Genomic DNA, 23,281 nt, shown 5'->3' on the forward strand with positions numbered 1-23,281 from the left:
AAGATCATTGCTCTCTATTGAAGTGGCTATGTGCCAACAGCCATGGAAGAAAGAAAGCAAACTTGGAAACAACAGATTTGTTAATTTCTAATCATAGCTGCAACTTTGCAGGGCTTGGGTCTCTTTCACAGCTTTTGCCCCATGGTCCTATATTAAATTCATAAAGGCAGTTTGATGTGTAAATCTGTGTTCTCAACCATTGTGCCCACTTTAGGTCTCCATGACCTGTAGGACACAGAGTCTGCACTGGTTGCCTTCCTTCTCCCTTCCCCTCCAGTCGAAGGATCTGTTTATCAGACCCAGGTTAAATGCTATTTTCCCAATCCTGTATAAAAATAAAGCCAACTCATTCTTCAAGTCCTCGCGTTATCCTGCTCCTTCCTGTTGACCTAAAAGGAAGAAGCTGGGGGAACAATTAATATAAGTACAGAGTTTATTTGGGCCAAGTTTGAGGATTGCAACCCAGAAGCACAGATTCAAGTTGCCCTGAATATACACTCTAATTAGCAACAGTTACAAGTGGATTTTTAAAGGAAAAGAAGCAGTTCCTGAGTTGCTTACCAAGAATTTACCTTAGAATAACATAAGTTATTGATCAGCTGTACATTGTTAAACTGTAGGGCTTGGGTTACTGTGTTCATGTCGCATCATTAGGTTAATTTGTAGTTATTTGTGGCAATAGCAAGCGGTTTCAAGAGATAAGTACATAGCTCAGAAGGGGAGTGCTTTCAATCAAAAATGTGATTGCTGGGTCTCATTGCAATGCCTTTCTGGGTCTGTTCATTTATTTTTAACCTTGCATTCCTCAGATAAACTTTCTTTACTCCATTGTCCTGTTCATTCCACACAGAAACCATGTCTCCTTTCTCTGAATCTCTCTCCAGCTGTTACTTTTGTATCATTTATTGTACACATTTTCCTAGCAGTCCATTTTTGCTTAGTCCCTTTTCTGTCTCGATTTCTAGATCCTTGAGAGTTTCTCTGGTCTAGTGTGGCGCCTTTAATCACACAATTTCTCCCTCTGAGTTTCTCTGAAAACAAACTTGGAGTTAAGTAGTCTATTGGGAAGATGATCCCAGGAAGAGTAAGCGGGAAAATCGAGTTATGGAAGGGGGGCGTGCCAACAGAATGTGCACTAATGAGCTGGTGGCCACTGTGGGCAGCTGGAGCTCAGCCCTGCTGGGGACCTTCTGAGACACATCCTTCAGAATGGTCTCACCAAGGTACACAGAAGCTGGCGTCTTTATCCACTCACTCTCATCCGCATTGATTAAGAGTTGCCTCTGCAGTAGTGGGAAACGGCTGGGGGGTGGGATTGGCAGTAGTGAGAAACTTTTGGGGAGACACACCGCATCAACAAGGGTACCTACATAATGAATATTTGTATGACTAACCCTGAATTGTACCCCGCATCTTTAAAATAAAAATTTTTTTAAAACCTTAAAAAAAAAAAAAAAAAGAGTTACCTCTGACACATCAGTTTTCAGCAGTTATGACAGCCCGGTGCATGACTGGGCAAGCTCTTCTGTCTACAGGGGGAGAAGCAGAAAACCATAGACAGGCAAGGCTGGGAGCTGCATGTGTGCACTAAAAGCTCTCTACTGTGCCTGCGGATGAACTCGGGGCTGGGATCCACACCATCTGCTAGAGAGTTTAATGTAAATCCAGCCAGTATTGAACGAATGGAAAAATAAATATTACAGACACACCGCCTGTATCTTAATGCAAAGTGACCTATCCAAAAGAAGTGCACCTATTTCTTTTTACACCACTATTCTATTTGACCCCTTTAACTTATAGTGTCTGAAACTCAACTGTGGAATTTACTAGAATCGAGATCATAGGTATTTTGCTCTCTGGTTGCGTTTAGGAGACCGTCAAGGTCCCTAGTTATTACTATAAAAGACAAAGGGGAATGTAGAAGCTAATGGCTACCAAGAAACTGTCTCAAATGCTTCTCAAATATTCTTTACAAAATGTACAGTGACTCGACCAGGTTCAAACAGTAGTCAGCTCTCAGGCTAGAAAAACAACTTGGAAATTCTCAGGTTTTCCAAAAGCCCAATCAAGAGAGGCAAGTAATTAACCACTCACACAACTCACATCCTGGACACTCCACCTAAATTACCATTCCATCCATGTTTCCATCGTGTTTTCTTTACTTCCACAAATACCATGAACTTATGTTTCCACAGAGCTGTTATTCCAGGAGGACCATGGGGAGTACAAACAACTCGGTGATTCTAAATAGCTTCTCTTCATCCTTCACTCCTTTCCCCAAACACCGTGGGTAGTGAAAGTCGAGGCCAACATGTAATATTTCTAATCAGGCTACACAGTTCACATAGGAACTTCTTGGGGAAAACATCAACCTTTACATCTTCCATTGTTCCACATTAATAATGATAAGATTAACTTCAGATCAACTAATGTAAAAAGTAAGAAGAGTCATAATATTCACAGGTGCTTATTGATTCTTACCAATTCCAATTCTCTTGTTTTGTAGCATCTTTAACACCTTAAATTAGAGCAGAGTTTCTCAGATCAGGCTCAGAATCTTCAACGAAGCATTATAATGTGGCCGGAGCTTAGCACAGACTCCTGCTCACAATGAAGTCTTAATAAATACAGCAATTCTGAGAAAATTGTGTATACTCTCAAAATGTGAGAAGTATCCTCAGGATTAAACTTTTAAATTATTCCTGCCTGAACTTTCTTTCTTTACAAAAAGAAAAACAAACTTGATTATGGTGCTAAGCTTTATTCAGGCAATCTATGATCTCCTACCAGTCTTATTTGCAAATATAAAACCACCTAAGTAGTGCCCAGTCGACTCAGTACCCAAGTCTTACAACTACCTAAAGAAAACAGAATTTTCAAAGTCACATAAAACCATGAAGTTCAGGCCAAGAGCTTACTGTGTCTTTTTGTTGGCTACATGTTTAAGAAGCAGAAGAGACAGAGAGGAGGACCTGAGAGCACAAAGCAGGAAAACAAAAACAAAAACTTGCATACCAGATGTGGATTCAGGAAGACCTAAGGACCGTCCAAGTGGAAGTTTAGAATGATCCTTAGCAACGGGAAGTATCTTTGGAAGGGCTTCAACTAGAAGTTATGATCACTAACAAGAAACATGTTCACAGCTGCTGCAGGAAGAAAGAACAAACATTACACTGAATGGACTCAGACCCTTCCGCAAGGAAGATTTTTACCCTGTAGTCTTTTTCCATTTCCTGTTGTGCAAAGGCGAAATCCTTTCTGTCCTTGCTCTCAAAGTGGTTACCATCCAGCTAGGGATTTGACTGATACACACAGGAAGAGAAAATGAGCCCCCCCAAGCAATCCCAGCCGGAGGGACTTCCTAGCTAGACTGGCCTGGTGGAAAGCGGAGGAATCAGTTGCTCACTGAGACTTACTCCAACCACAGAGAAGACCAGTTTCCCATATTGGGCGGTTAACTGAGCTCCCCTTTTCTTACCAGTGGAGAGCCTAGTGCGTCACGAGGATGCTATTTCGCCATTTGGACAGTGTAAGTGCTAAACAACTACTTGTATTTGTTATTGCTGCTATTTTTATTTGCTTCCTCCACTAGCAGTATCTTCTTAGAGGAATAACTTGCTGGAAGGTAGGGCGATGCCTGGGAGACCCACCTGGACCTGAAATGCACTTTCCTACTGTTGTAAAGAGCACTGAGGGGACACCAAATGCTTCAGGAATTAAATGTTTGCCTTTTGCCATCCAGCTACCACTATCACCGATCACATTCTTTGAGACAACATAGAAGCCAGAATTCCTGACAAGGTCCATTTTACAACTGGCAGAGGAACAAGAAATATTTAGAACTACCCCCTTTATTACTTATGTCTACCAGCAGATGATAAGAAGCAGATTGGTGAAATAAGAAAGGTGTGCTCAGATCAAAGCCGCCTTTGGAGGGGACACCTAGGGGCTGAAATCCAGGTCCCACACTGCTCTCAAGACATAACCCTGACTCTGTGACTACAACCACAGCCTTAGCTTTCTTGGCATGAGAGAACTTCTAGGGGCTTGCAGGAAGAAACTTTCTCTGAGAGGACAACAATAGATTTAGGTTAAGAGCATGCTATTGAGAGACCCAAGAAACCAAGAAACTTATTTGCTGTAAAAGTAGCATTTAGTTCACTATATTTCATATATCCCCACCTCATGTTTACTATATATTTTGTGTATTCCTACCTCATGTATTTTATGAAATCTTAGTACTTTAAATTCTACCTCAAATGAAATCTTAGTACTTTAAATCCTACCTCAGACTCCGTAGAATTAGGCATATGTCGGGTGCCGGGTGGTGACCAATTGTATAATGGAGTAAGTAGTGTTTATATTTAGAACTCTTGGGTTAAGCATTGTCAGCCCCAAATTAGTAGGCTAACTTCTGCTTTTACAACAGGATGTAAATGATAAAGCGATAAGCCCCTTTCAGACATTCCTACAAGGTGGCAGCAGACTCAGAGGCGCCAGCTGCTCTCTATCACCGGTTTTTATCCCAGTGATAATTTACACGCAGTGGCTATGTAAACCTGCAGGGAACAAAGACTTTTATAAAAGAAACCGCCTTGCTATAATACGCTTGTGATATTTTATAAATTCCCAGAATTAGTATATGATTTTCTACCCCACATTCACTGTATGTGTTTGCAACATTCATATTTAAAACTTTGTTAAGTTTGGCTTTTGTTGTCCCATAATGACCATGTTATGTTATGTAAATGTTAAGCAAACAAGCTTTCCTAAGCATACCTTGGGATGGAAACTTAAAGGGCTAATGTAACCCTTTGCCTGCCAGCTCAGGTTACCTCATACGCAGGGACTGCATGGACCTAACTTATCTAACATTCCACTCGACCCATTAAGTGGGTTTCTGTCAATCACGGGCAGCACCCACCAATACCAAGTGTTCCCGTACCCATTAGGAGAAATTACCCAATCATGTAAAATCAAGTTTAAAGTTCTTTCCCCTCCCTCTGTAATTGTGCATAAAAACTGCTTGCCATTATGAATCAGGGCTCTCGTCCCTGAAGCTGCTGCTTTGGGCGTGAGCCCAGACTCGAGCCTGAATAAAGACCCTCGTGTGTTTGCATCAGAGCTGGTTCTTTGTGGTCTCTATCTCTCTCATTAGAGTCCCGGGTTCAACATTCTCTAATTCCTCTGCCCTGAGAAGGGACAGAGAATTCAGAGAACCTGACGTAAGCCTCCCAGCTGCATAATCTTGGAGGAGAGCTGTGACTTACTCAAGGAACCTTCATCTGCTCCAGTTTCTGTGCAGGAGTTCCACCCTAGGCCAACCCGGAAGCAAAATCCACCTCCTCACTTTTCACTAGAAGAAACCCAGTCACATGAGCACATCATGATGGTGGTTGCTGGGTTGAAGATGAATACCGGACGCACTTCCGACCTGACAACCCAGGGCCCAGCCCTCCTCCGTCTTTCGCTGAGTCAGCCTCACGTCCAGGCCCCGGTCTCCAGAAGCCACGGTCCAGCCACCATCCTGAGCACTGACACCACACTTTTTTGCTGTTGTTTGTGTTTTTGTTTCTGAGTTGGAGGCTCTCCCGTCACCCAGGCTGGAGCGCGGTGGCATGCTCATGGCCACTGCCGTCTCGACCTGCTGGGCTCGGGCAGCACTGCACCTTTGGGGAAGACAGTCCAGCCCTGCTCTCCTCGGTCTGCTTCTCTCCTGGGGGCCAGTCCCTGTCCTTCCCAGCCCCTTCCAGAATTCGAGCGAATAAAATGTCTCTACACAAGTGAGCACTTGGCCCATAGTTGGCACTTACTGAATATTGGTGTAACATGTCAGGGGGTGAATGGATGCTTGAATGAACAAAGCCTAGTCATGTGCATGACCTAATCAAGCTGAATTTCAGATTGCGGTGGAATCAAGTGCCCTTGCAGAGTGTATCAAAAGGAACAAGTCAGCACAAAGCATCTGGCTCCCCGGCAAGCTTTTTGATCAGAGAAAATAAAAGCCTCTATGGCACAGAGGTTGCCTGCAGGCTGAAATGTTTTCCAAACAAAAGAATGTAGACACCATGCCTGTGAAGAAAAGGCAAAGCTGAAGCCAGGAGCCAGAGAAAGTTCCTTGGGAAAGAAAACCAGAGCTCCATGCCTTTGTTAAGAAGGGAGGCAACGAACAGACCGATTCCTGTCACTGGGGCAGGTCCCCTTCCTGGTTCATCAGAGCTCTACTGCCAGCCTTGGAGCGGGGCACAGAGATGTGGCCTCCGCTGTGAGTCCGCACAGTCAAAGAACAAAAGTGCCCAACTCCAAAAAGTCCCTCCTTCCTCAGGGTCTCAGGCTGACGGGAAGCAGGCAGTCCTCACACCCCCATTTGCAGCCTCCAAACATCCCCCCCAACTCTCCCCCCAAAGAAAAGTGCCAAATATATCCATATTGCCCCATAAAAGACAGGTTTGCCAGAAAGAATAAAGTTTGACCCACCCCATGTGAAGTGTGCTTTCAAATGTTGCTCTTTCTCTGTCTGCTGGGAATGGATGAATCACATCCTCAGGAAATACAACCGACTGCATAAACCAGCACTCTGGAAAGTCTTAAAAAATGAAGCTAATTCGGTTGACTCACTAGACTGATGCAGTTTGAAGCCCTGGTACTGATTCAAGGCAGGTAACGTTGGTACCTGGGTGTTTGTCCAGGTAAAAGACAAGTCAGCTTAAGGCAGAGCCCTCACTCAGTGAGTTTAACACCCTTGCCTTTTGGTTCTTTCCTAAATAAATGAATCTTGGGGAGCATTTCTAAGGTTGGTCAATGAAGCCAAAGCAGGTAGGAACCCAGCTTTAGGAAACACAAGGCTGATGTTAATGCTTAAACCACTTTCCTTTTAATACAAAGATATTAGGGTCCTAACCAAGCGAGGCTGTGTGTCCTTAGGGCATCTTTTATCAAGGTACCAGAAAAAGTAAAGAGATTAAGAGTTCTGAATCCAGAGATAACTTTAAAAGAGAGCACAATACAATCTTCTCATGTTCATACAATCTATCCTTGTGTTCTAGCCTTAATGGAATAATCAGGCATCACTGTGGAGGAGGTGAGTCAAGCTGGCTGACCAGGCATCAGGAAATTGGTGTGAGGCCTGTCTGTGCTATACAAATAAATAAAACTACCAGACACAAGCAGGATTTTTATTTAATCTTCCAAAATTGTAATGGACTCTTAGACATGACACTAATGGACAGTGAAGTGGGGTGACCATACCATCTAAGGCAGATCTCACAAACCCAGTTGCTTCCTTCTGTCTTTGGTTTGTATCTGCCCAAAAAGATCGGACTGCAAACTTGGGTGAAAGGCTCTCCAAAACCAGAACACAACTAAGAGCTCATTCGTGCTTCCAGTTGACGGAACAGAATCACAGGTGTCCGTCCTGATTGGGCACAGGAAACACACCAAGGTACAAGACAAAATTCCATTTGTTTCTCTAAGCTAAAACAATACATCCCTCCAGACTCCAATTGCTAAAATATCATTCCCACCCATGTCCTTTCAGTCCAGCTCAAGCTTGTAGCTATGAATTAAAAATAAACAGAGCTGACTTGGGGAGGCACAAAGCTTTGCAGAGAAAAACAAAAGCCAGTTGCTATTGTTATGGGGGAAACCACACACATCTTTAACTCAAATTGGAGGAAAGGTGGGGCTAAGAGTCAAGTGGTTTTAAATTTGAAAACTTCCTCTTTCTAAGGATGGGCTGCTCTTAATAAGTTAATACTTGATAAGCCTGTACAAAGTCTAGGGTGGATGGCTGCCTTGATTCTAACCAGATGGCAGACGTCTCCTCTCCGGCCCAGTCCTGAATCTGACTTGGGGAAGTCTGGGGTGGTCCTGCCATTTGCAGACAACCCCCCACACCCCTCCTGCTTTCTGGCCTTCCTCCGCCTGAAACCCGCCCCCCATGCACCTTCCCAGCCCGTTCTTTTCCGAAGAAGCTCCTTTTCAAGGAAGCCACCAGCCCATTCAGCCCCTTGTGTGAAAGACAAAAGCATACCTACCAGGCTGCAGCCCCATGGAGACCCCGAGAGGCAGGGATCAGCCTTTGGCAAGCCAGGCGGGGCTCTCCTCCCGTGGTGGACCCATGCGCCGTGGCCCCCACCTCAGTCTCCAGCCCACTGGAGTTCACAAGCCAGCGTGTCAACCACGTGACAATTAGCCATGTCCCACATGACAATTTCTAATCTCATTCTTGCTAAAATGATCGTGAAAAGGGTCTAAGAAGAAAGCCCTGAGCAGGGTCCTTCTCACTCGGACCTTATTTTTTAGGTTGTTTTTCCGTTATCCTAAAACGATACCTGTTTATGGTTGAAAGTACAAAACCCTATCCTACCTTTTTTTTTTCAATTTGGGGTTAAAACTGAGTCGATATTTTGAGTTTTTTTATATAATGGATCATATTTATTTCCCATGACATCAAAACATTTTGCAACGCTGAAATGGCTGCATGATGTCCCCTGGCATGGAACTGGACCTGACTGTGATACGTTCATTTATGCATTACCCATTGTTGCCTGTGGTTTGAGTTTTTAACCATTACTGGAAAAGGCAAGATGTGTATAAACAAATTCTATGCTATGTAAATAAATAATACTCCCAGAAGCAGGCAGGATTTCTATCTAATTTTCCAAAATTGGAATGAACTCTTAGATTTGAAAACAATGGGCAGTGAAGTGAAGTCACAGCACCATCGGAGGCAGATTGTGCAAACCCAGTGACTTCCCTCTGTCTGTGGTTTGTATCAGCCCAAAGAGATCTGATTGCAAATGGGCGAATGGCTCTCCAAAACCAGAACATGACTAAGAGCTTGTTTGTGCTCCCAGTTGATGGACGTTTTGCTTGAACACAGAAAAAACTCACACCAAGGTCCAAGACAAAATCTCATCTGTTTCTCTAAGCTAAAGCAATACATCCCTCCAGACCCCGATTGCTAAAATGTCATTCCCACCCATGCCTTTTCAGTCCAACTCCAGCTTGTGGCTATGGATTCCAAATAAACAGAGTGGATTGAAGGAGCCAGGAAGCATTGAGAGAAAAATGACACTCTCCTCCACCCCCGGTGTAGTTTAACGTGCTATTTTGAAAAAGACTAAATCTTCCAGACAAGTTGGGAGGGTGTCCCAACTCTGACATGGGGAGGTGGGATGCCAAGGACACCTGTTGCACCTCCAGACCCCTCGCCCCTTTTCCTCTGCTTCTCTGCTCGCTTAAACATTTTATGTTTCGGCTGCCGGTTGACTAATGCAGATCCACCTGCATGGTCTTATCCTACGTTTGTGCATCGCGTCTTCCAGGAATGGCAGTGATAGGGTTTTTGGGGTTCTGCCTTTATCCTGCACGGGTTGATACGGCATGCTCCCGGTCTAGAGAACAAGTGATTTCTTCCCTACTCCCTGATTCCCAAGCCCGCCAATGCTTGCCACCTCCCAGGCAGTCCCCTCTCTACCCGAAGATGCTCCACAGATTTGCTGACTTGTTTATTTATTGTCTGCTTTCCCCATGAGAGCCCGCACATGGTCTATCATTTACTCACTTACAGCACTTAGAACATTTCCAGGAACCTAGAGCTTCCATGCATGCTACCCAAATGAAGGCAGGGGGAAAGCCTCCTAACCCTTCGGCCCTAAGTCATCTGCGCCCTGGGACAGAGAGAGGCCAGGAAAACTGGGGTCAGATCGTTCAACGCAAATCTGAACATGTCGCTTTGCTTCTCAGAAGTCTCAGATGCTTCTGGGCTTCTAAATAGCCGTGGTGGGGATGCTATAAAATTCAACCCTCTTAACGTGGCAGGGGACGCCTGTTCCTGCTTTGGCCCCTGCGCCTGCCATGCTGATGTCACCTTTCACCTCTCCTAGGCTCGCCTTTCACCTCTCCTGGGCTCAGCTTTCACCCTTCAGCACACGGAGGAGTTGCTGCTTCTCCCACATGTCCCATGTCCTTCCATCTACGCCACTGCTCACACTGTTCCCTCCATACTTTCCCTGTTCTTTTCGTCTCTGTCAGGTCCACTTATCCTGTGAGGATTCACTCAACTCAGATCTCTTCCACTTGTCCTCCCTCTCACCCCGGTGCCCAACCAGTTTTGGAACTGGCTCCAGGTCTTGGGAGAAGCTCTGGGGAACTTGAGCAACCCGGCAGGTGATCTGAGGGGGCATCCAGACAAACTGGAATTTTTTTGGAGGGTGATCCCCTTACATGAAGTACAGGCTTCTCCCACGAGGTAGGTTTTCTAGGAATCCACTGGCATCATTGTACCAGCTAGCATTGTTTCTTGCAAACACCATATAGTTATAACATTTAAAAAATTCATTTTAACAATCTCTGCTTGTTCATTTGTATACTGAAATGATGCGCATTTAGTGACATTTTGATAGGTTTGGATTTATGTTTACCATTTATTATTGTATTCTATTTGGCCCTCCTGTTTCCCATTTCTCTGTCTTTCCTTTTCTGTCTTTTTTAGGAATTATCTGAGCATCTTTTATTATACTATTCTAATATATCTATTGTGATTTTGGCAGTATCTGTGAATGTAACTTTTTGTAGTAGTTGTTCTAAGGATTGCAAAATGCATGCTTAATTTTTCACGGTCTACTTAGAAACAGAAAATTTAACATCATAAAGTTTCCCTCACTCTTCCCTTCTTTATGTTAGAGTTGTCTTAAATATCACAGCTATATGTGCTGAAAACTTCTTCAATGTCATATTTTTGAAACGTAGTTCAAAGCACTCAAGAGGAAAAGAATAGTCTGTTATATTTACCCAAACATTCACCAGTTCTCTTGCTCTTTCTTCATTCTAGAGATCCAAGTTTCCCTCTAGCATTATTTCACTTCTGTCTGAATGACTCCTTGCAGTAATTTTTAATATATATAGTGTTAGTAGCAACTCTAGCTATCCTTTGAAAGCAGGTCTGCGGGGTAAAAATGCTTTTAGTTTTCCTTCATCTGAATATATCTTTATATTTACTTTCATTTCTGAAAGCTATTTTCCATATATGAAATTCTGAGTCGACAATTCTTTTGTTTCAGCAATTGAAAATGTTGTCCTACTGCCTTCTGACAATGGTTTCTGATGACAGAATATTAGACATTCAGTCTCCTGTAGATTGTTTTTCACTGGATGTTTTGAGAATGTCTCTGTTTTTATTTAGTGTTTTCAGAAATTTGAGTATGGCGTGTTCGGGTATGTGGTTTCTTGATTTTGTCTTATTTGGGTGTTTGGTCTACTTCTTAAGTATGTAGCTGTGTGTCTTCCTCAAAACATGTGAAGTTTTTTTGCTGTCATTTCTTCTCATCTTTTTTTTTTGTACCACAGTCTTTCTTCTTCCCGTCTAGAAATCTCATGACACAAATATTAAATCTGCTGTTGTTCCTCAGGACCCCCAAGTTCTGTTCTTTTTTTTTCCAATATTTTTTCTGTCTGTTGTTCAGATTGGGTAATTTTCATTGATATATCATCAAGTTCACTATTTCTTTCCTCTCTTATCTTTTTTCTGCTATTGAGTCTCTCCAGTGGATTTTAAATTTTGGTGACTGTGTTTTTCAGTTCTAAAATTTCTATTTGGTTCTTTATATCTTCTATTTCTACTGTAACTTTGTTCCAAAATTGTTCATGATTGCTCCCTTGAGCATTTTTATAGCAGCCATATCAAATAATTCCAACATCAGTATTATCTCATCATTGGCATTTATTGACTGTCTTTTCCTATGCAAGTTGAGAATTTCATGGTTCTTTGTATGCCAAGCAATTTTGGATTGTATTTTGGGCATTTTATAAAGACAGAAGATTTATATGACCTGAAAAGAAACTAGAGTATGTATCCCGGACATTTTGAATATTATCTTCTGAGATTCTGAGTCCTGTTTAAATCCCATGAGAAAATATTGGTATTTGTGTTTTAACAAGTAATTGCCTGGCAAAGTTCAAGTCCTAAGTGTCAACTTATTATCTGGAGGCTGTGGTTGCAATGTCAGTTCAGATGTCAAAGGCTGTAAGTGCTATTTAGATCTGTCCTGTGAATGTGTCACCCAAAGATCTGTCTGGGTCCTGAAAAGAGTCTTGTCTATCAGCTCAGTTCTCATACTCTTTGGAATGCTAATTCGGAGCAGACCCACCAGTGGGCAGGTTGGAGATCAGCCCAAATGTTCATAAACAGCTTTATGAGACCCATTTTCTGTACCCTTCCCTCTCTGCTGTCTTCCCAGTTCTTTCGAGTTCCCTGGGTCTTCTTTGGTTTCATCTGCCAGCCAAAGTCCACTCTCTTCTGTCACGGAGCTACATCTGGAACCCAGATGACAAGGGGGAGACAGAGGGTTGTGGGGTGGGACGCTGGCACAGCTTTGGGACTGAAACTCTGCCAGATGAACAATGAAGGCGACCCCCACTTCCCCCACAAGATTCCCTGGGGCTGTCAATAAAAGACTGGAGAAAAAGGAGAGAGAGGAAACAAACAAACCAGACGGGCAATTGCCTCGCTTACTCTGAGTCAAGGGTCCTCAAACTTTTAAAACAGGGGGCCAGTTCACTGTCCCTCAGACCGTATAGTCCGCCCCTCCAACGGTCTGAGGGACAGTGAACTGGCCCCCTGTTTTAAAAGTTTGAGGACCTCTGCGAGCTGTAAGAGCTCTCTTTTCTGTTCCTCAAGCCAGAATTAGAGGGATTTTCTTGGCGCTCTGTTTCACAGTGCTTCCTTCTAGATTTCAACGGTGTTGAAAGCCAGTTGGAAGTGCTAGGGGAAAAGATTGTAACTCAGTGTTAGCTTGGTGTTACTGAAATTCTGCTACTCTTCCCCAAACTGCCTGCTCATGCAGGTAGAGGGACAGACGGCAGCACCAAACTCTGAAGAGACCAACCAGCCACTTGGCAGCAGGCTGACTTTATTTAACCCTTCAGCCCTCAAAGGGGCAGCGATTCATCCTCATGACTACTCACCTTGCTTTTGTGAGTTCTAGGAACACAAACCAATCCAGATTCTGGAGAAGCAACTCATAGAGCACATGCAAAGAAGCTGGATCCAAATTGCTCGAGAGGTAAAAGGTAAGGTATGCAGTGCCGCCCAGTACCCCCACCTCAGGTCTGCTGAAAGCATTGGGAATGAATGAGTCTCAGTTGCGTCCCTCTCTAGGAATTGTACTGAAGAGGCAACCAAAAGGCCACCTTACTCAAGATCACTCCCTATCTTCAGAGTCAGCTCACATCCAGCGATTGGTCAAGATAAAGTTGAGGCAGCATGCGTGCAAAAAAAAATGCCCCCCAAAAACCCCTGAAGGGCCATCTTAGTTTGAGCTCCCCATGGAACTGACAGTCTTTTGTCTGACTCTTCCTTCCTACTTCCTTCTCTCCTCCACAAGCGTTAATTGGACAGCACTCTCCAACAACCTCCTGCACACAAACTGTCCTAGAATTTGCTTTCTGGGGACAACATAAGATACTAGGTCTAAGCATGATATGTCCCTTACGAGAGGAATTGGTCTAGAAATGGGCATATGACTCAGTTCAGGTTAATATGATATGAGACTTGTTCTGGAATCTTCTAGAAAACTTTCCTGACACTAGAGAGAACCACAGGAAGACATTATCTCTCTTTGAATCTGAACAACAACTCCTGCAGCTTGAACTACTGCTGACGAACATATTTTAACCCCCAAAACAACTAGCAACCTTAGGACAAAGTTTACACTGTGATTAGCAGAATAGGTGAGATAGAAAGAGCCTGAGTCCTTAATGACACTGAGTCACAAGGTCAACGCACCCTGAAGGTCACCTTATTTTTAGACTTGTCATTATATGAGCCAGTAAATTTCTTTATTATTTAAAACAGCTTGGGGAAATCTTTTCTGCTTGTTTCTGCAGCCAAAGCATCTAACTTATACAAATATGTGTCCCACTCACTCTCACTTCCTAGACGGCTCCTGAAGGAGAGTTTTATAAAATTCAAAAGAGCTGGAGAAATTCACAACCTAGACCAAAAAATGAACTGTAAGTAAGTGCAGGCGACTGATGGTGAGTATTCTTTTCCTTTCTTCTCTTTCTTTCTCTCTATAGGGCTCCAATGGTCCTTGTTTTTTTAAAGGAAAGCTAGTTGAACTAATATATTTTATGTACAAAAATATAATAAAGACCACGGTAATATTTGCAGTTGGGTTGAGAAAAATTACCTCAAATTTTATTTTTAAGATCAAAGTACAATCTAGGCCATGAATTTGATATATAATTTGAACTTCTGAAAGCTCCCTCTGTAATAAACAGGTGAAGTCAGACACCTGGTAATTGCAAAGGATATTTATATGCCTGTGGAGGAGGAAGAGAGATTTTCGCAAAATTACTTCAGAAAAACAAAATGCCTGTAAAACAGATATAGTTTCAAACATGATTCAGTTTGTAACTTAAAAGACAAACAATCCCTTATGACAGCCCAAGAAAAAGCATTACTCACCCCACACATAGTATCTTGACTCAAACTCTGAAGGTCAGAAAACTATGATTCCAGCAGATCAGAAAGAAAAGAGGTTTCAAGCAGAAACATGTTCTGCCCTTTCATAGAGGACACCACGTTTGCCATGCCTCCAGATTCAAGGACATGGCAACAGAACACTCTGCTCTGATTTTAACTAGTGTTAGAGTCTCTTGTGTCTGCTGAATTGATTGTGTTCTCATCTTCCTCGACACTAGCATTTTTTTTTTTTGAATTGGAGTCTCACTCCGTTGCCCAGGTTGGAGTGCAGTGCCATGCTCACCGCCACTCCAGAGTCGACCTGCTGGTCTCCGGCGATCCTTCCACCTCAGCCTTCCAAGTAGCCGGAACCACCACACCCAGATACTTTTTGATTTATTGTAGAGACGAGGTCTCGCCAAGTTGCCCGGGCTGGTCTCGAACCCGTGGGCTCAGGCAATCCACTCGCCTTGGCCTCCCAAAGTGCCGGGATTACGGGCTGAGTCACCGAGCCCAGCCAGTATTTCAAAACTGTTTCCCCAGGCATCTACATATAAAATCTAATGATTCCATCATTGTGAATAATAGACAAAGCACAGTGTTGGATTTAGGAGAAAGCCGTTGGCCTCAGGCCTGCCCACTAGCAAACTGAGTGGCACTGGGAAAATCTCTTTCTCTCTCTCTCTCTTTGGAACTCCATTTCCTCTTTTGCAAAATGTTCCCTTCTGCCTCCATAATTATAGATCCTGGGGGAAATAAGAGGAGCTGTGTAAGTGCCCAGCGGCTTGTGGCAATGATAAACCATTTTTCCATCCACCCACCCAGCCAACATTTCACAACTCAAAGTCTTAGCCCAACTTGCAGTCTAAAGTATGTCAGTCTATTATGGGTAAGCTGGAGAGTGAGGTGGTTTCACAAATACCCAAGAAAGAAGCAGCAAATCCTCCCCTTCCAAATCCTCAATCTCCACATGACTTTTGGTGCCTCTAGAGTTAGCCTACACCATCAGCACAGAGGGAAAAAGAACCACACACTCCTGTTCCTTTTCTACCGTGGATTTCAGAAATGATTCCAGAGGTCGTACTGCAGTGAGTATGACTGATTTGTGTAGTAAACATAGGTTTAGGTGATGATGCGTAGGGGCTGAATGAATAAGGAGTCTTGCAGAGGCAAATTAATGAAGTTGGGGCTTCAAATGCATACAAAGATTTCCTCTTAGTCCTTTTAGTACTAACCCCAAACATCTAGCAAGGTCCTCAGGTCACAGCATCCATGACTCACAAGACCAGGGATGGCGGGACTGACTCAGAAATACAACCCAATATGAAAACAGTGACAGGAATCTATGGTGTGTTTCGCAAGACATCTGACCTGGACACTTCACAGGTTCAGTGAGAAAGAACAAAGGGAAGAGGGCAACTGCTCTGGACTGAAGGCTACTAACAGAACATAGCAGGCAAGTGCATTCAATTAGCCTTGACCCTAATGACATTCCGAAAACAAGTTCAGACATTTAATTATTGACTATGCGTTGACCTTTATTGGATTAGTGTCCCTTTGTATGTGGAAATGATATTGTGATTATTGGATAGGAAAATGAAAGCCTCTCTGTTAGCCGGGCTCAGTGGCTCAGCCTGTAATCCCGTGCTTTTGGGAGGCCGAGGTGAGTGGATTGTCTGAGTCTGTGGGTTCGAGACCCACCTGGGCAGCGAGACCTCATCTCTACAATAAATCAAAAAATCAGCCGGGCGTGGTAGCGCATGCCTGCAATTCTGGAAAGGCTGAGGCGGAAAGATCGCCGGAGCCCAGCGGGTCGAGGCTGCGGTGGCCGGGAGCGGCCGCCGCACTCCAGTCTGGGCGACGGAGTGAGACTCCAACTCAAAAAGAAAAAAGAAAATCTCTCTGTTTATGGAAAATGCATTATTTAGAATCAAATGGGAGTGATGTGTCATAATGCCTGCCTACTACTTTCAGATGGCTACAAAAGAAAAGGGAGTGTGTGTGTGTGTGTGTGTGTGTGTGTGTGTGTGTGTGTAGAGATATGGCAAGATGCTAATGCATTAAATCTAGAAGAAAAGTCTACAGGTGTTAATTATTGTTTGTTTGTTTGTTTGTTTCATTGCTCTGGGGTTTAAACATTTTTTAGAAGTTTAAGAAAGGTATACCACCCAACCAGACTTGGCCAAAGATCATGTTGGGGTCCCAGGAGTCTCATGACTATATGCTTTGAGAACGTTTCCCTCTCCCAGTCATGATTTTGTTTTATTCTACTGCAAAAAACATTACTGACACTTGTCAGGGCCAACCACATAACTTGAAGTTGCTTTTAAAAGGGCGGGGGGTACAGTTGGGAAATACTGAAGCATGCTCAAATTAGCTAACTTATCAGAGTTCCCTGCAAAACCACGTTGACATCCTGCCCAGATGTCCTTGAGTCCTTTAACAAGTTCTCGGTCTTCATCTTACAACTTCTGTGTCCTTCACTGGGCCTCACCTGCAACCTTCCTCAGGGAACTAACCTTGGGCTACTGGAGCCACTTCACCCAGACTCCAAACTTGGGAGAACTTAACATCCTTCCAGAGGGATCCCTAGCAAGAGCTGCCTCATCAGCCTCAGGAATTCCTTCCATTTCAGCTTAGTACCGGAAAACAAACCCTCCCTTCCTTCTTGTCATCATCCTTTCAAAGTTCAGCTGAGCTTATTCCCAAAATCAAACCACTTCCCTCCCAAACATCCTGCCATCCCACACACACTCTTGTCACGTCGTCCCACGTGGTCTTGGTTGCCATGGATGAGCAGTGCTCCAGGATAAAGTTTCATAATTGTAGGCTTGCTCTTGATTCTGTCTCTTTCAGAAAACAGAGTCCTGTCTCTAGGTTGTCCTAAAGTTTTTTCTTATGAGGCAAATGTGTGATCCCGAGGCCCGAGTGTATGGAATCTATTCTTACCATTCAGGGAGTTCTTGTGTTTCCTTCCCAAATCATGGCTGAATTCCAGAACTAAGATGGACTGTTAATAATGTTATTTGCAGGGGGTGATCGTCAAAATATGTACTAATTGGTACAGCACAAAGGGCATCAACTAAGAGAGGGTGGGTGCAGGCAGAGGGTGGATCGAAGCAGGAGCCTTGCTATGCCAGGTACAAACTTTTCAGTGGCTGGATTGTGGGGAGGTCTGGGGGATCCCGTGGCAGCAGAAGAGTGCTCAGATGGGGCTTGTGGCAACAGTGACTTGCCAACAGTTACAGAAGAGTTTTCATATTTGACAGCCATCACAAATGTGCCACAGTAGAGCAGTTGGCCATCAATTCTGGTTGTGTTTCGATGGTGAGTGTAACAGGAAAAACTTACTTGGAAGCCATGTAAAAGAGAGAAGATGAGAATGAGTGAATGAATGAATACAAATAGAGTGAAAAAGGATAAACACTACACACAGACACACATAGACTCTCTCTCTCTCTCTCTCTCTCTCTCTCTCTCTCTCTCTCTCTCTCTCTCTCACTTGCATGCTTGCATAACAAGTAGAGCGCCCCACCCATGGCAACAAGAATTTGTGGTCAACGTCTATTGGCACTCAGTTTTAAAACTTCAGTTCCCCTAAGGTAATGTTTTAAGGACTTTCAGTGAAAAGGCTATTTTGGTACTTTCCCCTGTTGAAGTTCCTGGCCAGTCAGCCAGGAGTTGACCTCAGGAAAATGTGAAACTTTATTCAGCAAGCAGGGAGGAAATGGGGCAAAGTCAGGAGGAGAACACTGGAGACAAACAATAATATTATTCGGGAGAACTCAAAAGTGGAAAAACGCAACACCGGGGAAGATCAACATAGAAGAACAGAGGGACCAAGGAGAGCAGAGCTTTCCCTTCTAGACTGTCTAGAAAGTCTCCCCGGTCCTTGGGCCCTGAAACTGTCCTCAGTCAGCAGAGTTGACACGGACCAACACTGTCACCGCACCCTTGAGCCAGCGGCTTCTGTGAGCAAAGCAGCAAAGCAGCACTGTGGGAGCAAAAGGGAAAAGAACCTTGACCCTGAGAGACAAATTCAAGCATGTTTCCCAGTTAGAATTAATGAGTTTTCCTTTGTTACTCACTAGTGGGCAGTTTAAAATCCAGACACAGTGAGAGATTAGGGTCGCTAACCAGAGAATGCTATGTCTGGCCTTGAGGTGGAAATATCGCTACACATTCCATGGAGAGATTTCCAACCACCAGTCAACAGGAATGCAAACCCACACAAGTAGAGCATTCCACAACTGCACATGAGTGAAAAAGTTCACTTTTGTGACTGTCTTGGCCCACCCTGCTATACCAAAATACCTTAGGCTGGAGGGTGTATAAACAACACAAATGTATTTCTCATAGTTCTATAGGCTAGAAGTCCAAGATCAAGGCTTTAGCAGATTTGGTGTGTGGTGAGTGAGAGTTCACTCTCTCTTTCATAGATGGCACTTTCTCTAGTGGCTCAGGCCTGTAATCCCAGCACTTTGGGAGACAGAGGCAAGAGGATTACCTGAGCCCACGGGTTCAAGACCAATTTGGGCAATTTTTCGAGACCGCGTCAATACAATAAATCAAAAAATTGGCCATGTGTGGTGATGCACACCTGTAGTTCCAGATACTTGGAAGGCTGAGGTAGAAGAATTGCCGAGACTAACAGGTTGAGGCTGCAGTAGCCTGAGTGTGCCACTGCACTCCAGCCTGGACGACAGAGTAAGACTCTGACTAAAAAAAAAAAAAAAAAAAATAGATGGTACCTTTTGGATGCATCCTCCCATGGAGGAAGGGGCAAAAAAGCTCCCTCAGACCTCTTTTATAAGAGCACTAATCTCTTGCAGAGCCTTCGTGACCTAATCACCTTCTAAAGACCCTCCTTCTTAATGTTATTGCATCGGAAACTAGGGTTGGTTTTGTGGTTGTTGCTGTTGTTTTGAGTTGGAGTCTCACTCTGTCACCCAGGTTGGAGTACAGTGGCACAATCACAGCTCACCTCAACCTCGACCTCTTAGGCTCAGGCAAGCCTTCCTCCTCAGCCTCCCAAGTAGCTGGGACGATAGCGTGCACCATTACATCTGGCTAATTTTTTAATATTTTGTAGAGACAAGGTCTCACTATGTTACCTAAGCTGATCTGGAACTCCTGGGTTCAAGCAGTCCTCTCCCCTTGGCCTCCCAAAGTGCTAAGATCATAGGAATGTGCCACCATGCCCAGCCAAGACTAGGTTTTGATATATGAATTTGGAGATGAGGAAGATACAAACATTCAGATTATAGCAGTGACATTTCATCACATCATCCAGTGCATGGATCTAAGATTTGCCACTAACAGAACCTGTCACTAGAATTTTCCTGATATAGTTATGATGCCAGTATGACTGGAAAAATGATATGACTTACAAAAGATTGTTATTTCTCCTGATGACCTCAGAGACAGGAATTATACTAAATGCAGATATAAAAATAGTTATGGTGATTCTATTGGTAGACATTACTCAAACAACCAAATTCAACTGTGTCAGTAGTTGGACAACCTGGACAGAGGACAAGGAAAAACAGCTAGGGACCTAAGAGAAAAAGCCAGAGTGTTTGAACTTCTGGCCTTCTCTTTTTCTCAGGAAAGTGAAGTGAGGTCTGTCCATGCAGAAGCATATCAATTGACAAAAAGGAAGCTATAAAAAGCAAGGAAGGACAAGGAGAAGAAAGGCTTTCTAACTCGACTCCAACTTCTAGGATATACAGAGGCTGTGTCAAGACTTACACAGAAAGACGAATTGAATTGACTTTTGAGAAGACTCTTCTTGGCTCCTACTGACAATGAAATCATTGATTATTTTTACATTGGTGCCCTCTTATTTCTGGGGGAGTCTTTAGAGAGGAACATAATTGCTCTGATTTTTCAAGTCCTGATAAGAAGATGTTCAGCTAAAACATAGCCATTTCCTCCTCAACATTTTAATATAGCACAAAGTAGTCACAAATTCAGCAAATTTTATTTAGATAAGGGGAAACAGTAAGGCAAATTCCACACTAGGAGTTTAGAGAGGATGCTTCCTACATGGGCAAATATGAGAAGCGTGAGTGAATTAATATATGCTTGAAATTTAACTCTGGCACTCAATTTGCAGTGAAAATTATTAACACTTACAGAAAAAATTTCTAGAAATATTTATTCCATTGATGGTATATTGAGAAAAATTCTAAATATAATCAAAATCTGTTCTATAAATCCAATATTTCACCTTTGACTGGAAGGAACTTAAAAAAAGATGGACGAATTCTTTTAAGGAGGAATTACTCCGGGTCTCAGCAACGCTTTTTTGTTTCACTTCAAGAAATGTCGTCAGTAAAACTATCTCAGCTAATCATTCTTCAAGTCCCATCTGCCCTGGAAAGTTTTTCCCCTGACCATCCAAGATAGTGGTGATCTCTTCCTGTACAGAATTTCCATAGAACATATAGCATAGTACCCATGTGTGAAGTCATCTTTATACGTGCATGTGCTTGTTCCTCTAGCTAGTTATAAGTTCACTGAGGACAAAGCATGTTGTATTCGTCCTTTTTGTTTTTTTGAGTCGGAGTCTCACTCTGTCGCCCAGACTGGAGTGCAGTGGCCGCTCCGGCCACCGCAGCCTCGACCCGCTGGGCTCCAGCGATCCTTCCGCCTCAGCCTTCCAAGTAGCTGGAACTACAGGCACGCGCTACCACGCCCGGCTCATTTTTTTCGATTTATTGTAGAGATGAGGTCTCGCCAAGTTGCCCAGGCGGGTCTCGAACCCACGGGCTCAGGCAATGTATTCGTCCTTGTATTCCCCACAACACCCAGCATCATGTCTGATGCATAACGGATGTCTATTGGATAATTTGCTGACTTGTTGCTACTGGTGCTTCCAGACAGAGGCCAAGGGGGGAATTAAATGAAGACAGAAAGGTGGAAGAGAGGGAAGGAGGAAGGAAAAGGAGACAGAGGAGGAAGAGAGCTGTGTGTGGTGAAGTCTGGTGTGGGATCTGAAATGCTGTTTCAGGAGTCCAGTTAGTGGCATCCGTGGTACAGGAGACCTAATCCAGAGCAAAGCAATCCCCTGATTCCAGGAGGGTCTGACGATAAAGCAAACTAAGAAACGTCTGGTTGATAAAAACTTAAAGGAGTTAAGTTAGTCAAAACCTTCTCACGACTGGATTTTAAAAATGTGGTACATATACAGGATGAAATATTACACGGCCGTAAAGGAGGACAAAATTATGAACTTTGCAGCAACTTGGGTGGACTTAGAGGCTATAAGACTGAATGATCTATCACAGAGACGAAGAACCGAGTGTCACATGTTCTGACCTTGAACAACCATCGTAATACTGCAAGAAAGGGATTGGCAGTCGTGGAAAACTGCCAGGGGAGGGCGAGGGACATGCCTCATCAACAAGGGTACCTGCATAGTGACCATTTGTAGACCTAACCCTGCATGGCACCCCACATATTCAAAATAAAAAATTAAAATTTAAAAAAAAACCCGCTCTCAAAATTTTTCAGCTGTTTGTGGAACAACGCACTGCCAAGTTCTCAGGCCAAGTTTCACCCGGAGGGCGACTCAGCCTCATCCAGGATATTGGTTGGATTAAGAGTCAGTACCTTTTTTGAGATGGGGAGAGCTACACCTTTGCCGAACGTGCTCCTGATGCTGAGCCTCGTTGCGCTTCCTGGCTGCGGTCACTTGACAGGCTCTGCAAGCACGGTGCGGGGCGACACACACTTGGCGACGACGTGAGCCTTACTTGGATTTGGCCCCAGCAGGGGTTCGAAGCCTGGGCAGAGACTTGGGGGTGGCCAGCCCTGGGTGTCCCCGCCCCCTCGGGCTTCAGCCTGGGCCTGCAGGTCATGCGGGGGCCCTGGGAAGAGTGTTCTCTGGGCCTGGGAGCACGCTTGCAACTCTGCGCGGCGAGGCTTCCCGTGCCCCCTTCCTTGAGACGTTCGGTCTCCCCCCGCCCCCACCCCCCTGCTGGTTCCGCCTGGTGGCCGGAACCAACGCCCGTGAGCCCTGGTAGCCTTGAGTTCCCCTTAGGGCGTTACACTACTCAAAGTCCCGCCCCTAGGGAGAATGCGCGGTCATTTTGTGCGCGCGGCCCTGGCGGAGGCGCCTTCTCACACTGCGCCTGCGCACTAGACACCCCCCTTCTCACGCCCCGCTCCCCACCGCAGCCTGTGTAAAATGCCGTGTGGCCTCGATGCCGCTTGCAGTCGGGAGCCGTGTTTTCCCGGTCCCACCGGCCCCTCCGGGACCATCTTCGCGTACGCAAATTCCCAGACAAAGCCCACGTCTCCTCCGTTGTCGCTGGGTCATTTCGGGGTCCTTAGGAGTCAGGCACCGGAAACGACCTGCCGGGATGTGTCCGCTCCTTGTGGGCTTCGAATTCCTCCCCTGCCAGAGACATGACCGGAGTGATTGGTTGCACAGCAATCGGAAGCGAGAGTCTAGGAAACCCAGAACATTCGCCCTGTGTGTAGACACGACAACTTCCACGAGAAAGGTCCTTGGCCTTGCACGATGAGACTCGAATGCGTGCTGGCGGACGACTTCCGAAAAGCCCCAGCTCCTGAGATGCGCAGCCCCGCGAGCCTGAATGCTGCTCAGTCCTAACCCTTGAAGCTTCTCCGTGGCTACCAGATGCTGGTCTGCCCTCGCCCGGCCTCTCCGATGGCTTCCTGGAGTCGCTGCGCTTGGAGGAGGAAAGAATGCACCGCTTGTTTCTTTCAGCGGAGGCCGGAATGAGGGCTGGCATCACTGCCTGGTGGCTTGAGCTCAAGCCAGCCCTCCACAGGAAAACA

Source organism: Carlito syrichta, unplaced genomic scaffold, assembly GCF_000164805.1.
Source record: "Carlito syrichta isolate Samal-C Ts95f unplaced genomic scaffold, Tarsius_syrichta-2.0.1 Scaffold316036, whole genome shotgun sequence".
Classification (NCBI taxonomy): domain Eukaryota; kingdom Metazoa; phylum Chordata; class Mammalia; order Primates; family Tarsiidae; genus Carlito; species Carlito syrichta.